We start from the raw sequence: 18,285 nt of genomic DNA, 5'->3' as shown, positions 1-18,285 counted from the left end.
TCCTTTCTTTTTTTGGCACGCTAACAAATTCAGCCCAAATCAATGCCATCTAGTTCAACTTTTTGATTTAGTGGCGGATCCGGCTGTCCTATCACCGAGGACGTCGGCAAAAGCAAAGTGGTGAAGCCAGAATGGATCTATTTGAAAGGAAAGGCGTCCATCCTAGGTATTTCGTGTGGGAAAATCATCTCAAGTTGAAGGATAATTACAGAAGAGACACCCAAACACCTCCAGCCTCCGTCGTCCGCGCGGCGCTGGACACCCCTCGCGGTGGCCGGGGGTCACTACGAGCTCCGGGCCTCGGCATCCTGCCCCAGGGCGGCGCACCGCAGCTACGGGAAGGTGCTGCTCGGAAACGTGGCAACGTCTGCACCCGTGCCCGAGCGCTCGCGGCAGGCGGCCCGAGAGGCTGTGGCGACCGCGCACCGGGACCGCCATCCGCCCGCTGCGCCGGCGCCCGGCAGGACGGAAGGGGCGGCCGCCCGCGCCGCGCCGCCCCCTTCTCTCGGCCTCTCTGCGGCCTCCGCCACCCCGGCCGAATTCTTGCATAAATTATGCCAGGCGCCTGTCAGTGGCGGGCGCGCGGGCGCGGCGCGGAGCGGAGCGGCGCGCGCGCGCGGTCCCGGAGGCTCGTGCTCGTGGCGAGCAGGGCGCGCGCAGGCGCTGCGTGCTGGGGCCGCGGCGCGGCGGCGGCGGCGGCAGCGGTGGCGGCGGCGGAGCGGGGGTTGAGCCGTGGTGGTGCGGACGCGCTCGTGCTCGGGAACTATCGGATTAAACTTGAATCGAGTGGAATTACACAAAGGAGCGCAGCGGAGGAGGCGGCCCGGGGACCCGGAGACCCCGCAACTCGCCAGAGCCCCGTCCGCGCGCGGCCAACTCCGCGTCCGTGGATCAGCCCCTGGCCGCGGCCGCCGAGCCAACTCCGGAGGCGCTCTGCGTTTTGTTCCCCACGGCGCGCGGCGGCGGACCAGCCCGAGCGAACGAGCGAGCCGGTGAGCGCAGACTTCTCCGGCGCCCCCGGGAGGGGCGGCGGCAGGAAACCGCGCCGGGCCGAACCGCGGCCGCGCCGAGTTGCGAGCGGGGAGTTGGGCGTGTGCGGGGCGCGGGGAGAGGAGCGCGGGGGTCGCGGTCGGCAGGAGCGCAGCGCCACCCGCCCGGTCGCCCGCGGGGCCCGAACCCGCGCCCGAGCGCCGCCCGGTGCCCCAACTTTTGCCTGCGTCCGCGGGGCCGGCGGCGGCGGGGGCGCGCGGGGCGGCCGAGGGTCACTTCCTCGCATGTAAATGGCTTTTTGTTGTGCTGCCGGCGTCGGGGGGGACGGGGACTGGAGGGAGCGTGTCTGCGCGCTGGGGAGCGCGAGCGCGTTTCCTCCCGCCGGCACCGAGCACGAGTTGCCGGCTGCGTTCGAGAGAAAAGGGAAGGAGGAAAAAGTTGGGCTCCAACTCCGGCGCGAGCGGCGGGCGGGCGCGCGGGCGCGGGGCGCTGAGCGCGGGGCTCGGGACGGCGGCGCCCCCGCCTCGCCCCGCCCCCCGCTCCGGCCGACCACGCCGCGCTCGCCGGGAGCGGCGGCCGCACCGGCGCGAACAAAGTGCGTCCCTGCGGGCGCGGCGGCGCCAGCCCCGCGGGGACGGCCACGGGCGAGGTGGGTCGGCGGCAGGGAAAGTGCGCGGGGCGCCGCGTGGGGCGGGGCGGGGGCGGCGCGAACACGCGGCGCGGGGGGCGTCCCAAGCTCAGCCGGCGGCGGCGGCGGCCGCGGAGTTCCGAGCCCGCAGCCAGGGGCTACCGGGGCTCCCCGGTGGCTCCCAAGTGCGGGAGGACGAGAAGAAAGGGAGCCGGGCTGGGGCGAGCGCGGGCGGGCGACCGGGGGACCCCACCTTGCCGAGCTGGCCCGGCCGCAGGCGGCGGCATAATAGCGACTTTAATCCGCGATTCCCAACTCGCGTCCCTGCTCCCCTCCCCCCCAGCCTGTCGGGGGTCCGGGCGGGGGCGGGGGTCGCCAGGTGGTCCCGGAGCGGCGGGGTTGTGCGGTGCCCCCGCAGAGAGCCAGCTCCGAGGGCGAGCGGCCGAGGTGGCTGGAGGCCGAGCGGTCAGCGGGAGAGGAAGGAGGGCGGCGGGGGACGCGTTGTTTGTTTGCTTCGCACCGGGGACGGGGCTCGCTGGGGGCGCGGGGCGCGGGCGGGGCGCGACGGGGCGCGGTGCGGGGTTGGCGAGGCAGCGCGGGGCGAGCGGCACGGGGAGGGGGCGACCGGCTGGCGGGGGCAGGGGACTGGTCAGGAGGCTCCGGGGAAGGAGCCGCCGGCCCCGAGCAGCCATCATTCCCGAGCCGCCTTTCTTCGGATGGCTCTGCCTCGAGGAGCCCCGCGCCGTGGGAGCGCACCCCAAACTCCGGCCCGGCAGCCCGCTTTGTGAGCGCCCCCGTGGAGCGGGTGGCGCGGGGAGTGCTGCGGCCGGGCAGTACCGTTCTCCCAGGAGGTCACTTTTAGAGACTGTTCACGCCTCGGTTTTAAACTAGTTTTTTTTTTTTTTTCTTCTTCCCTCTTCTGAACAGACAATGGACAAAAGAAAAGTAGCAACCCACATGGAGAGTTTCCTTTGAATTGCTAGAATTAGATATACTATCCAGCTTTCCACTTGCTAAGTATACTTTTTAGTTTCCCGTTGTATATTATCTAGTAATCGATTTAAATAACTTACTGAAACTGTCTCTATCCTCAGAGCTGGATCTCTGGAATATATTAAATTATTTTAAATAATTTTGTGAGAGCCCTGGTTTTTATTTTTTATTTTTAAATTGAAGCCGCCTTTGCAGTGGGTGACATCTTCCTAAGGGGTTCACTGTTACTTTCCCCCAATTCTCTTTCAGTAAGAGGGAGAATACTCTTCATACGTGTGATAATCAGCGGGAGAAAAATACATCTCTTTATTTCCTCACAGATACGTTCTAACGATGACAAAAAATCTTAGTGGCTATGACCCAGCAGCTCCGTACCTGATTTATTCCAGTTATAATTACGTTTCGATTACATTAATGTCCGAGAAATAACTTGAACAGTGGTTTTATGAAGTTGCATCCTCCCCAGCCCCCAGAGTACATCTGTCGCGCAGTGTTTTTGTCTCGCTGTTGCACAACAGAAAGCCCTCCAGTCTTTCCCCTAAAATGGCAGCTTTCATTTGACTGGGGCCCATTCATTGACAACGATAATAAAGAGGCTGAAAGCTAGATGCTTGGGGCACAGAGGACTCGGATTGCCTTTCTAGGTGATAAGTAGGAGACATTTTAAGTCTTCCAGTTTGCTTATGAAAAGTTTATTTTCCCTGAAAAACTGCAAGAAAAAAAAGGAGCAAAGTAAAAGGAAATATTGGGAATGGAAAAGGACTTGATCAAGGAATCTTAGGAGCTACTTAAAATGAATTTTTTTTTTCTTTTTGTCCACCGAGTGAATAAGGCATTCCCCTTCCCTCTTCCTGGTTAAGGGACATCATGGATTTTTGACAGGCTTGTAACAGGTGAATTTCCTCCGTGTGATATTCAGGATTTGAGGTTGTTCCCGGACTATTGGGATTATTTATATTCTCTTAACATTTTGTCCCCCCCCCCATACAACCAAAACTGGACAGATTAGTAAGTCTGAAGTTTATAAATTTTATCCCATGTTTATGCTTTCAATATTCAAAGAGTTTCTAGATAAAAATAAGTTATTAAAAAACTTGTGTGAATTCCAAGCTCTACTTAAACTGGTTTTATTAGTGGAATTATTTTGACATCAGTTTTTAAATTGATTCCCTCTCTTGTGTCTTTAGCACAAAAGACAGAAGAAACATGGTATGTAGATGATAGTCAAATCTCAACTTTTATTTTTCTCTTTCTAGGGAAAAAAATAAACTAGTTACCCACTAACTCAGGTTGAAAATATAGATGCCAATATTATTGCAGTCAGAAACTTGTTAAAATAGTGCTTTAGTGGATTCAGCTAGGCTTGGTCTAGTTTTTTTTTTTTTTTTTTTTTTTTTTTTTTTTTTTTTTAAATCAGTTTGACATGTGGAATATTTCCAATACTTTCTCTGAAAGGAGTGTTTTCTGTTAGTCTTGGTTTTACTGAGAGGTGGGCACCATAAGTTCTTGTATGGTTTTAAACGTCAAGGACACATTGCAGTCTTTTTTGCACACTGATGTAAAGTCAGGAGCTAAGTAAGTACTTCAAATCTCTCAGCAGGGAACAGGGACATACTCCTCTGTACATCTGCTGTATGACCTGTAGTGCAGTGTGGGAGCCAGATTTGGGACAGTTCTTTCAAACCTGGAATTATATTTTATTTGCTGTGCATGCTCACGTTAGCTTGCCATTCAGTTACCTTACATTGGGTTAATTTTCATTCTGTCTGTGCAGGCCTTCCACTGTGGAACTCTGTAAGAGGCAGGACTTTCCCTCTGGGAGTTTACTCTCTAGTAGCAGAGAAACTTCTTTCTGCTTGTCTTGACTCCAAGGAAAGCCATGGAGGTGGTAGTTCTCTCATTCTCCATTATCCAGACAGGGCCTTTTGGTTTCATAGCAGACACTGTGGCCATCTTATAAACACATCCTGTAAATGAGGCATCACAACATTGGCAGTACTCAGTCAGGGCTGAGCAGGTGTGCAACTAGAAAGCATGGCTTTTAAAGTTGTTCTTAAGAAATCGATCACTCCCCAAATTCAGGTGCCTGCTACATGGAAGACATGCATATGTGTAGGCATAGCTAAATGCACTTGACAGCATTGGGAAGGGCATTTGAGAGGTAAAGCTATGCCTGAAGGAACATGTTGGCCCTCTGTGACTCTGAATTGTCTTACAGACACATCTGTATGTCATTTAGAAGAGATACTCTTTTATGCCATTTAAAAATTAGAACTGAGCGTTTTTGTTCACTGATTTCTAAAGCCATTAGAACCATTAGTTTGTAAGATAAAATGGTCCTCTTTAAAATTTTTTTTTTTTATTTCTTTTTGGAGTTTTGCCTGCATGCATGTTTGTGTGAGGGTGTTGGATCCCCTGGTAGTGGAGTTACAGTTGTGAGCTGCCTTGTGGGTGCTGGGAATTGGACCCGGGTCTTCTGGAAGAACAGCCAGTGTTCTTAACTGCTGAGCCATCTCTCCAGCCCCAGTCCTCTTTCTTAAGAAAACTGTTTAGTCTAAAAATCTTTGACAATTAAAGATGACTGGTGCTGTTTAAAATTTAAAAAAATGGGAGTAAACATTTATTTCTATAAAATACAAGGATGCAATGGCTTCAATCTGGGCGTCACTCGTGTTGCAGATATGGTTGAAGGTCAGAGTAGGTCATGGTGGGAGCCCAGAGCAGGAATGGTAATTAAAAACACTGATTGTGTGTGTCTTTTATTAATATATTACATTATTAAGTGAAATCAGCTGTGTTGTAATAGAAAGCACCAATCATAAATATACTGTCATATAGGATTTAGTTTTATGGTCACTGAATCTTCAGATATTTAGAGTGTGAGGACCTTAGAGAGCCTGCTGAACTTTCTGACTTCATAGATTAAAAAACTAGAGCCAAGAGATTAATTAATTGAGATGGCACCCCTGTCTCTCTAGTGCCTAGTATGGTGTGCTGTGTGGGAGAGGCGTGGGCTCATCTGCTGGAAAACCGAGTTAGCTCTAGGAGAGTTTGGCTCGTCTTTATGGAATGACTTGAGAGTACCTTCTGTCTTTAGAGTTCTGGAGCACATGAGAACCAGGCTTCTAGGGCTCTCTAAAATCAGTGGTAGTTTCCTCCACTGTGCTAGAATTCCCCCCACCCCCATGATTATCTATTTTGAAAAGAGCAGAGATAATTATTCCAACATTTGATTACCCTTTTCAGTGTAGGATCATGTGTTCATCACCCTAACTAGATGGTGTACATTTTACTTGTCAGGCCATTGCAAACATGAATGTTGTCTCAGAGAAGGTTTTTTTTTTTTTTTTTTCTTTTTTTCTTTTTCTTTCTTTTTTTTTTGGTGGGGGAGTGTTTTGTGGAGGTGTTTGTTTTGTTCTTACTTTGACATGGAGAAACATACTTTGGTGGCTGTTGATGTTGATTGAGTTGTGTAGATACTTAGTGCCCATTTGGGCCTCATGCTGCCTGTGTAGGCAATAAATAGGCTTGGCTTTCTGGATTCTTTTAGTAGGTTTTTCTGTCCTGTTTGTTTTTGATTCCAGTATTTTTTTTTTTTTTTTTTTTTTTTTTTTTTTTGGGTACCTACCACCTGAAAGGTATAACAGTACAGACTGGAAACACAGTGGTGACATGAGACACTTGGTAGAGTTTCAAAAAGCCAAGCTGCTGTGAGGTTGGGTGCTGTGGACATCGGGATGACAGGTTATAACTCCAGAATTCCACCATTATGTGGTCTTAACCACTGAGAAATGGCTTTAGCATTGTCATTCATATCTTGGTGTCTAGGAAAGCATGAGGACATGATAGAAAGTAGTGCCCTCTTTGAGATGAGACCCCCAGAGGCAGGCAGCATTCAGCTTTGGCAGCATTGACAAGATGTGGAATTTGGGATTTTGGAAGAAAGCTGTAGTACTAAGTGTTAAGTATTATTGACGTGAACAGAATTGTCTTTGGGATGAAATGGATGGGTGGGTAGGTAGAAGGAGAACAGAAAAATGTAGGCAGCATCCTGTCCACTTTAGTTGGGATGGATGCCGAAGTAGACTCAATTGGTGTCCTTGGAGGTGTAGGGCAATGGGCAGATGTGGGAAATTTGTAGGAGTTTCAGTGAATCAGACCTGAAGGTAGATGGATGTGTCCTGGAAGAGAGGTCTCTGGGGATGTCAGTTTCTAGCACATCGCCCTCTTGGCTGGCTGGTGATGCTATTCGTGGAGGCAGCAGACACCTGACGAGGATGGCATGTGAGGAAGATGTCCATGAGTTCTTTGAGCATATGACTGAGATCACTGGTCCTGACGATGGATTGGGTAACAGTTGCTGTAATCGTCTTTCCATTGTTAGTGGTAGTAGGCATAATCTACTACCTTCCCCTTAAAGATGTTAATGTATGGTAGGTAAGCCCACGGGGGTGGAGGGTTGGGGGGGGAGAAGGGGCGGTAACCATTGCAGCTGGCCTAATGTGTAGCATTTCTGTGTCTCTGTAGGAGTCTGGTCTTCAGAGGCTGAGCACGAATCCCGTGGTAACCAGACTTGGCTGCGTTTGCCCTCTGTGTCTTCTCTTCTGGAAGCTCTTTTTAGTTGCTTGTTATGTATTCAGACAAGGTCCTTGGGCTTCCAGAAGATAACTTGTGGGTGCCATGTGCTTCCAGGGCTGGGCTTCTCACTTGGAGGGAGTTAATTGTGTTGAGGCAGTTGCAATCCTACGTGGGTGTTGTAAAATGAATATATTATTTAAATACTCAGAAAAAATAACAGCCTTGGCCTGAATACTTACCTGGTGTTTAGTGGAGTATGTGTAAACCAGTTTAATATGTAAATTATCTTCAAAGACACTTTGCTCAGTTGTAGAAAGTGGATTATATACAACATGGGTGCTAGTGGCAGAGGAGAGATGTCAATTGACAAACCCAGAAAAGCTTCTGAATGTGGATTTTAATAATATATGAGCTAAGAAATTATGAAAATTCTGAGCATTAACCTTAAACTTTTTGTTGCTAATTGGTTTTTTTTTTGTTGTTTTGGTTGGTTGGTTTTATATATTATTTTATTTTTTGTCCACAAATGAAGATGTCTTCTCTGGAACTTTCTATCTTTGTTTGAGGGTCTCTTAGTATAAAACCTCAGTGCTTTCACTAACATTTCAGATGCCCTGTGCCAGCTCTTTGGTGGGAGTATATTTCTGCTACTATTTCTTCAACTTCCTAGTTCCAATTTTTAAAAAACTCCTTTAAGATACCCTCTTTTGTTTGGTTTAGTTAGCAGCATGTGTTCGAGGTTTGAGAAATCATTTCTACTGGAGTTGTAGGGTGATGGAAGGGTGCTTTTGGCCTGCTGTGGTGAGAGCTCTTGTGTAACCCCTGAAGTGAGTGTTTACTTGGGGGGCTATCCTTCTCTTGGCTTCAGCAGTGACTCAGGGGGCAGCAGAAATCATATGGTGAGTTTGAGTTTTACACCATGTATTTATTTTATCAATACAGGGTCAGGCATAGAGCTACTGCTACTGAGCAGGACTGCAGGTGACGTGCACTTCCACTCCAGCCTTTGTGTCGGGAACAACCGGACTCAGATGTGTGGTAGCATTGCTGTGTCATCTTATTGAGAATGTCATCTTAAACAGTCAGGTTGACAGTGTGGCTGATAAAGGCTGTAGATACCTTGGTAATTTTTTTTTTTTCTTTTTTTCTTTCTTAGTTCTGCAGCAGGTAGGGGAACTACTTAACTATTTAAGGAGTGCTTCATGTCTTCTGTTCATTTTTCTGAGAGATTGGGACATTGTAGAAATCTGTTCTGTTAATACTTAAAACAATTACAGATGTGCATTTTACTTAAACATACCTAGAAACCATTAAGTATGTTTAACATGAGCAGGTAAACAATGAGATGTTCGTTCAAGAATAATAAGTATACATTTAGCTTCCAAAGGTAGTGCCTGCTAGTGTTCTAGGTGAGTAATACAGTCAGCTTCAGCATAGCTCTACAAGAATATGCCTTAATATCAGATGTGTTTTATAGTGTGTGGGCCTGGCAATTACTTTATGTATGGGTGGGACCTGAGAACTGTTAACCATTGATCTTTAGAGAGAACTTAAAGTTTCTATATTCTGTACTTGACCTTGTTGATTTGAATTTTTTGCTTTAATCAATTTCAGATATGTAGATCATGTCAAAATAATCATGCCAAACTCCTGAAAGTTTCAAAGTCTTGATTAAATTGTGTGTTGGGCATTGAAGAAAAGCAAAACACTCAATTATCTTACAAGATAACAATAATCATAATAGCGTGTGCGTGTGCGTGTGCGTGTGCGTGTGCGTGTGCGTGTGTGTGTGTGTGAGAGAGAGAGAGAGAGAGAGAGAGAGCGCCAGCGTGAGCGTGAGCTGATGTGTTGTGCACATATGTGACTGTGCCAACAGCATATGTGTAGAGGTCAGAGCAACCCGTGGGAGTCAGGCATTAAGTCCAGGACTTTACATAGTAGACATGGGCTGTACCACTGAGTTACACCTTATAGACGGTCCTGAGTGTTTTAATGGGGCTTTTAATTACTCAGCAGGAACAACTCCAGGTATTGGGTAGAATTATCTCCATTTGCAGCTGAGGAGACTGAGGCTTGAGAGTTTAAGCTCACTGGAGCTATCCCCACTACAGTCTGTGGTGGAGGAGCTTGAACCGTGATTGGCTACATTCTAGAATCTGCTTGCATAGCTAATGTTGCTACCAAGGCTGCCTTCACTTTCATGAAATAAGAAAAGGTGCTTTAAAAGTCCGAGTGCTACCCTACAACCACATAGCAGATTCTTTTGTTGAATCGTGCCAGCCTGGGCTGTCTCTGTCCATATTGCCTATTTGCTCTTGGTATGTTTGTGGCATCTTGTGGTGTTTTGGCATGAAATGTTTAGACTCTGTGCCTTTCACCCTATAACACTTCCACTTCAGTGGAGATGAAAACACTTATGGAGGCCATACATACATACTCTGTGGGGTCTGGAAACTTGAACTCTTATGCCAGAGAGACCAGGTATGGATCATAAAAATGGAGATTCTGATACAACCATCCACCCAAGGATATGGTGAGATCAAGTGGGCACTCAGTGTGCCAGAAGCACGTGGTAAAGCAATATGGCCTATCGGGTGAGCAGCTGTTATTTTTATCAGCTGACCTTTAGTCGCCGAACCCATCAAGCCATGTGCCTTGTTTAAAAAAATGTTACATTTATTTATTTTGTGTGTGTGTGTGTGTGTGAGTGCACAAGTCACACTATGCCTATGGAGGTTTGAGAACAACTTTCGTGGGCTGGTTCTCTCTTTCCACCATATGAGAGTCCTGGGGATTCAAATGGATCATCAAAATCTGGCAGTTAATGTCACTACTTTCCAAGCAATCTTGTCAATCCTTGATTTTGGTTTTAATTAAAAATTTCCCTAGACTATGATCTTAACGGATGAGTAGACAGAAGCGAATGGCCTGCAGTGGTGATGGGCTCTGCAGTCCTCACGTGTCCTCAGACTAGACATTCGGAAGCTCATACTTGCACACACCTTCGTCCAGCAGGATGACCACATGGCAGTTACCTGCTGCTGCTGCTGCTGGTTACCCAGAGATCCAAGTCTCTGGTTCTGAAAGCGACAGTGTAGTAGTTGATCTTCCCTAGCTTTTACAGTGCTCTCTGCGTTGATCTGCGGATGTCTTTCCAGAAACGAACTATTTCTCCCTTTTCCTAGACCTTCTGTCCTTCAAATAGTTGGTGACATTGTCCTTTCTGGTCAGGGGCTGGGCAGGTTCAGTTAGTTCTGAAGTGTAAAGGTCTGATTTCTGTCAGACCCAAGTCCTCAGGAGCTCCAGGTCCCCATTCTCAGAACAGATGACTGACTCCTCATTCCTAGACCTCTGATTATTGGGTTAGGATTGTAGAGCAAGTTTGGGGCTGGAGGTTGGGACGTGAATGGCAGCTAGAACATGAGGAAGCTTCATTTTCAGGAAAGAGAAGACTTAGTGGAGCTCCCAGAGAATTATCTTGTTTCTTAGACTGGGGCAGAAAAATGAAAGTTCTTCAAAGTAGTCTAGTGGTTCAAGGGAGTGCTCCAAATAGCTGACATTTATGGAGCCTAGACTTTGTGTGTTAGCATTTTACTAAGCTGTCTACACAAACAATTCTCACTGGATCCTGAGGTAGGATTAGGGGGAATGCTGAGGTAGGAATAGTAATTGTCATTTTATAGGGGGATGGATGTAGTTTTAGAGATTGTTTAATATATTTTTCTGAGTTCACAGTATTTAATGGGTATAGCTGACTGGAGTCAGGACAGGTACACTTGCCAGCCCGAGGCCCCATCACCTCTTCTATAGAAAGAGCTTAGGATGTTCCTATCAGAACAGCCCAGTTCTTAGAAGGATATGAAGACCAGACTGAGATCTGGTACACCTGTGCTTCTTAGCATAGTTCCTGGAGAGAAACTGAGAGGCTGCAAGCTGCCTATTAACGGATTTTAGTCTGTGAGGCCCCCTCTCCTCAGATGTTTTATCTTATCAGTTGCAGACACTTCAACCTGAAAGACACAGGCTCATCACAAAATGTACCATGTGCTAGTCCTGTCCTCACTGCTCAGTCCAAAACGCTGAATTATTTAGTTTATTGCAGAGCTGTTTCTCAGGAAGTTTCTCCCCAATGTTTTTCCAAGGTAAATTCACTGGGCATTTTTTTTTTTTTTCACTGCCCATGGCAGAGTTGCCCAGGATGCTGTAGGCTTGCAGTTGTGGTACTCCATCATTCTGAACCCTGGTATGAACACTGACTTGTGAGTATGGAGCCTCCAAAATACTTGTAGACCTTCAAAGACAGTCACCTGCCACATAATGGCATTGGGTCTTTGAAGGATTGATATCTAGTTCATCGTATTACCCAGTGATATCATAGCCATCTTTGTGTAAGTATACCCTAGGCTGATCACAAAATATAGTCATTGAAGGAACCAGCTCCCAGAATTTGTCCGTCTTTTAGTGACACCTAGCACTTGCACAGTGTATATAGAATTGTCAAGTGTGATGAGTCTAGACCTGCATGTAATTGGGTGTGTTCCTTGTCTGTAGATTTTTAAAAGGAGTGATAAAATCTTGAGTGGTGATACCAATTTCCCAAATAGAAATAGTGTATTACAAGCCTGGTTAGATGGTTCAGAGTGTAAAGCCACTCGATGCCCAATCTAATGACCTGAGTTCAGTTCCTGTGAGCCACACAGGAAAGAGAAACTAGACTCTTGCAACTTGTACTCTGATCCCCACTTGTGTGCCATGGTGTACACACACACACACACACACACACACACACACACACACAGAGACACACACACACACACACACACTGGGGATCAATTCTAGGGGTCCTCTTCTGGCTTTGTGGGTACCATGTATGGAGGTAGTTTATACACAAACAGGCAAAACATGCATATACAGAAAATAAAAACAAATATACCAAGCATGAAGCACATACCTAGTTTGTAAGGAACTCTGATGATAGACTGGGATGTTGAGTCATTCTGTTTAGCTGTTGAAAGGTTCAGGCATTATGCTGGCCTGCCCCAGTTACCTGGCAGAATCCACTCAGGCAGTACCCAGGTTAGCCTAGGGTTCCTCGGGAACTAAGTCTGCACGCAGGTGTAAAGGATCCCTTTAAAAGACAGTCCCTCACCCACTTATGCTCTCTTCTCACACTCTTTCTCTTTCTCTTCCTCTCTCCTCTCTCCTCTTTCTTACTCTCCTGCCCTATAATAAACTTTATGATTAATGAACTCTGTGGTTCAGCGCAGGGTTCCATCTCGCCAATTTCTAAGTTTTAAACTTGCAGACTAACAACAGCTATGAGTGCCCAGCAGAAAAAGGCACTGTCAAATGCATTAATAAGGACAAAACTGAATGCAATGGATAATTTCTTGACTTTTGTAACCCCAAAAGCACTGCTAGAAGACTCTTTATTTTTTCCCAGTGTGTATACTTTGGAAAGGGAAAGGATTCAGGAAATGGAATATATAAATTGTTACAATGTATTTGGGGGATGTTAGGAGGGATGTTACTTTTTTACATCAATGTGGGCAATTTGTAGCCATTCTTTGGCAAGCCAGTTAACATGCAAGGGGAAAGTGAGAAGCCGTGGAAAGTGCTGTTAAAACAATGACCCTCCAGGATACGTAACTTTGTGTTTATTTGTAAGTTTTATTCTCATTTCTGCCATCTCCTAATTAGGAACTAGTTTTAGGAGTAGTTCTGATGTGTGGTAGGTGTATGCAAAGAGAAATTGATACGTGGCAACATCTGTTGAGAATAGTTTATTCATTGCAAACCAGCATGATTTCTGTGGATTTAAATAGAGCTTGTTTGAGTAGTCTGATGAGTGGGTAGTGCAGGGCTTGTTAGTGTGGTGCCGTGCGGGCAAGATGCTCATCTGCAGATAGAGGAGCAGCAGTTCCCTTTCAGTCTTGGGTCTGTTGATCCCATCTCTTGATACTTGTTCTGGACCTTGATGAGCAGGCCGCTGGGGTCCTGAGCCATCCGTTATACAGCCTTTGTTGGCGTTCCTTTTCTTCCTGTACTAGGTGTCTTCCCTTCACCTTCTGTGGGTCTGCCTCAGGATCACAGCTTTAGCTCTTGTTTCCACATGTGACTCCAAAACTATTATTTTCAGTACTGCACTGAAGACTTCATCTTTAGTGTTCCAACCCGTCTCTAAAACAGCACAACCCCTCTTCCTTCTTGTACAAGAAGGAAGATCTACAAGATCTCTAACGAAAGTTCCCTCTTGGCTCTTGCTCTGGACCCACCCTGGCTGCCAGGCACAGGCAGCTGGAACATACCACATCTGCAGCACTCAATGTTCTGTGTGCTGGTGTCCTTGTGTTTCCTCCTGGCACTGTGGGCCTTTGAGAGCATAGTCGCAGGCCACTTAGATGCTATCATCACTATTCTTTGCCCAGGGAGATGACCTATTTGGGGGAACCTCTTTGCTCCTTGCTTGCTCCTGTGGAGGGCATTTCCCTCATTTACACCTGTGTCCTGGTGACTTTCTGTCTTGGCTGTACAGTTTGGAGAAGGGCCCTGTGTGCTCCTGTAACCACAGAGAGGGGGCTGGCTTCAACTCTACTCCTCCAGGAAAGATTTATGGGGCATCTCCCATGGAAAAGGCTCCGAGTGCAATTGGGCCAGGTAGTTTCATGTAGAGGTTCCTTATCGTAGGCATTGGGGGTGGCCCCTGTGTGGCCTCTTCCAGCTGGTTCAGAATGTGGGTAGGGAAGAGGTAAGTTATTGTGGCCCCATTACCACATTCCTGGCATCTGATTAGAACATTGTTAACATTTGGTTCTTACAGGATGGTGTGGGTTTAATCTATTAACCTGTGGATCACTGTCATTTTAACATGGTATTAACAGGAAGTGCAAAAACCATTCACGGAAGATCTGGGAAGGAACCCAGTGCTGAGGTGAATTGGCTCTAGGAACTGGACTGTATAGAGACGTGTTAGAGCTGTGGTCCCCTTCAGCCAAGGCCCACAGTGAGACAGAGAACTTGCCTTACAGGATTTTAGGAATGAGCATCAGAAAGCCAGGCTTATCCAAATTTATTCAAATGTGAATTTCTGCATAGAGGTCCAGGCCCTGTCAGATCTAAGGAGTGGGTGAATGAATCCAGAGACATGGCCATTAAGACTAGGGGAAAACTCAATGTTTTCAGATTTATGTCTTTGCAGAGCAGCCGGCAGGTTCTGTGAGGGACTTACAGCATGATTTTTTTGGCATTTGAAAGCATGGATATGCCTGTTGAAAACTGATTTTATGAGCGTCCCAAATGCTGTGCAGACAGACTTGTAGGATGTTCTTGCTGACCTTTTGGTCTGACTTTACTGTTGTTGAAGGCATGCTGGTATAAAGTTAGAGCTGTGCTAATCTCTGGGAGTTATGGAAATATTTCCCCTTGCTTGGAAGTACAATTTAACATCTGACCACATGGGACAAGGGCACTGTGTGTGAAGAAGCAAGGGCACTGTGTGTGAAGAAGCGCTACAAGGCATATTGAGGTGTGGTCAGTGTTCTAGCTGAGAGACTGAGTCAGAAGGGTGACTAGTCTCTCCCCATAGAATGGAGAGGTAGCAGTGATGTGAACAAACGATAGCCCACCCAGAAGCCTGCAGAAGCCAGGGCAGGGCTTTGTGTCCCAGTGCCCTCTCATGAGGGTGGCTTGCCTGGAGCAGTGGCCTGTTGGTGAGGAACACAGTACTGGCCCACACTGCTGCCTGCTCCTCCTCCTCTCAGGTTTTAGTCCCAGGAGCCTCCTTGGGAGGCAGGGAGTGCTGGCCAGGAGGAGGGTAGCAGGTTGGAGAGGTAGGAGAGGGTTGAGTTGTGGTGCAATTTAAGTTCAGCCTGGGTGAGGTCCTCACTGAGGTTCCATGATGGAAATGGAGACGAAAGGTTAGTTTGGCAATGTGTGATGGATTGCATTTGAAGAGAGACTACAGGCAAAAAGTCAGAGGCTGTTGAAATAGCCCAGCCAGGAGGCAGTAGAGCCTTGGTGAGAGCAGGGAAAATGAAGTGTAGGAGGGTTACCTGTGACTCTCAGGGACATGGCTCAGTGTGGGTTGGTACCTGAGTGTCCTCTGAGGAGGGACACTAGAAAACAGGAAGGGAACTATCAGTGGTGTAGACAAAATGAATTTAAGTCCACCACTTAACTTGTAAATTATGGGCGTAACATATGCTGGGCTCAGTGGTACATGTCTGTAACTATAGTGCTTGGGGGCTAGGCAGGAGGTTCACTCTTAAGTTAGAGCCTAGCTCGGCCTACATTGCAAGATGCATGCATTCTCAAAATGAAAACCCCCAAATTATCAATGAAAATAACCCTCTTCTTGTCAAATTGTGAACATTTGAAATATTTCTTTCCAGAGTGTGATGAGACCTGTTACCTTATTATTGCCAGAAGTTTAAACAATGCAAACCTTTGGAAAGGCCGTGTATGTATAAAGAAGTTTATAGCCGGGTGTTGGTGGCACACGCCTTTAATCCCAGCACTCGGGAGGCAGAGGCAGGTGGATCTCTGTGAGTTGGAGGCCAGCCTGGTCTCCAGAGCGAGTGCCAGGATAGGCTCCAAAGCTACACAGAGAAACCCTGTCTCGAAAAACCAAAAAAAAAAAAAAAAAAAAAAAAAAAAAAAAAAAAGAAGTTTATATATGGCCACGGCAGTGCATCAGTCACCTGTCCCAAGAAGTTGTCCGGAGGCCTGTCAGCTGTTAAAGGAGAACAGCCACACTGTGGAGTGGAGGGTGGGGTTAAATGTATTTTGTATTATGTTAGAATATCATGCAGACATTTCAGATCATGCTTCAGGGAAACAGAAGGCTTCAAAGAGTAGAGCACAAAACAATGTTACCTACGGTTAAATCATAATTGTCGGAAAAGCCAAAGAGAAATGGATAGTTTTCAGGGCTGATGGCTTCCCTTGCTTGGTAAAAGCTGTGCTCTGAAGTTGGCCAGGTCTGGTTTGAATCGCTCCCAAGCTATCTGCATGTTGTGGCTTTGGACAAATGACTAATTGGTTCCACTGAGCAGGGACATGTTACATCACTGAGGACTCAGTCTCCCCACCTGTGGGAATGGGGATTAACACAGGACTTCATCTAAACTCCCTGCTCTGCTTCCTGTACTGTTAGCACTTAATAAATTGATTGAGCTGTGGGAAGTTTTTATTTTACTGTTTATTTTCTTACCCTTTATACTTAAGAAATGTTATACTGAGAGGACTGTAAAATCAGAGAAGCCAAATGATACTATATGGAAGAATTCATAGTTTTTCATCCCTTTTGTGGTGTAAACCGGGAATCTTTTTGTGTTTAAAAATAATTTAACTAATTACGGTCTTAAAAAAAATCCAGCTTTGCTTTAAGGTTCTTCTCCCCCCCCACCCCCTCTTTAGAGTGGTTGGCAGTATTTGAAATATTTTTATTACCGGAAGAAATTTCTTTCTCTTGGCAGCTGAATTTAAAAGGCCATCCCCCATTTTCTGACCATCAAAAAATCAAAACAGAAGCAAAACCAAGCATTGTTTTTTTAGGTTTCTGGAGCTGACATCTGAATTTGCATTATTTACTGTACACTTAATGCTCAGGTTTCAGGCCCATTTTGAAACTTGGGAGATGGAGCAGCCCTTGGAGATGTCAGTACCTTGAATTAAAGGTTTACTGTGTCCTGGCAGGAGTCTGTACGAGGTGAGGGTCCAGAACTCTTTCACCTTGGAATTAAGTCTACTGTACTAGAGAAGCACATTTGAGCACACAGTCTGGGAAACTTTCAAGGTAACACACACACACACACACACACACACACACACACACACACACACACACACACGTCTTTTTCACAACAGCTTTTTTATTAAGGTAATTTCAGGGATTTTGTCTCCTGCAGACTGGTACCTTTAGTTCCCTGTTTTGTGATCTCTGTTATCTTCTGAGGCAAACAGAAATGTGAGAAGAGGAAAAGCAGTAACAAGGTGACGCGTTGCCCCCATGTTAATCACCAGTAACTGGACCAGCGGTCGCACAAAGCCCAGGCCAGCGAACCAGAACATAAGCAGCTCTGTTTCATTTCTGTATCTCACTAAATTTAATTCAGTGTCAATTGTAAGATGTGTCTTTTCTGTTGTATTTATAAATAAACAAAAGCACCTTTCTCTAAGTAATAACTTCTTAATTGGCAATCACTTTATTTTACATTTTTGTTCATGGAGTAAAAGAAAACTTTTTGAATGTATCTGAAATTGAAACTTAAGCCAAAAGGTCTGTCACTTGAATCACACCCGGTGTGGCTTTGTACCTTATAGCCCCTGCCAGACAAAGCACATGGTACATAGCACACAGCACACGGTACACAACACACAACACAGTACAGCATAGATGGACTTGTTTCCACATGACCCTGCTTGGCTGCTAGACCCAACCCTGGAGGGTAGTGAGCAGCTCTTCATAGTGTCACTCTGCCAGATGCTGTCGGTACACTGAATGCCATAAAATAGTATCACCAAGATTGTTTTGTAGGAGTGATGCCAAACTCTATTAAAACTAACAGTAAAGCAAGAAATACACTGCTCGCCACCATGAATGGGGTTTCTGAGTGTAGTGTGGAGCTTTCGCACTAGGCAGTACCTGTGTTGTACGCAAAGTAGGAAAACAGTTCCTGTCTCTAAGTTTAAAATCGACTACTCAGGAATACAAAGCAAGAAGGCACCGCTTAGCTTTTTGTACCTTGGATAATCTGAGAGGACTGTGCTTAGAATGTGTTAAGAGTACAGGGTCAAAAGATGATAGCATGAGGACCTGGTTTTAATCTTCAGCATCCATCCATGTGAAAGGCCAGGCATGGTTGTTCATGCCTGTACCCTAGCATTACAAGGGAAGATCTGTTCCAAGAACCCAGTGGCTAGCCAGCCTAGCTAACTTATGGTTAGAGAGAGACCCTGTAAAAAGGCAAGAATGGAGAGAGGTTAGAGGAAGATACTCTCGCAGCTTCTGAATGTGTGTACATGGGCATGTGTATCTGCATACTGACATGAAGTAACCCCTTATAACATGTCTCCCGACGAGAAAAAAACGAATA

General features: G+C 46.6%; 1 protein-coding gene across 1 annotated transcript in view; it reads left to right on the top strand.

Moving 5' to 3' along the window:
• Positions 1-698: 698 nt before the first annotated feature.
• Positions 699-18,285, top strand: part of Chd7 (chromodomain helicase DNA binding protein 7) — a 183,861-nt gene continuing 166,274 nt past the window's right edge. Inside the window, exon 1 of the mRNA XM_027398890.2 lies at positions 699-992. The gene's annotated coding sequence lies outside the window, so the exon portion shown is untranslated. The remainder of the gene's footprint in view (positions 993-18,285) is intronic.

Source organism: Cricetulus griseus, chromosome 2 (assembly GCF_003668045.3).
Source record: "Cricetulus griseus strain 17A/GY chromosome 2, alternate assembly CriGri-PICRH-1.0, whole genome shotgun sequence".
Taxonomy (NCBI): domain Eukaryota; kingdom Metazoa; phylum Chordata; class Mammalia; order Rodentia; family Cricetidae; genus Cricetulus; species Cricetulus griseus.
The sequence above is the reverse complement of the archived record's forward strand: the minus strand, read 5'-3'. Positions and strand labels throughout refer to the sequence as shown.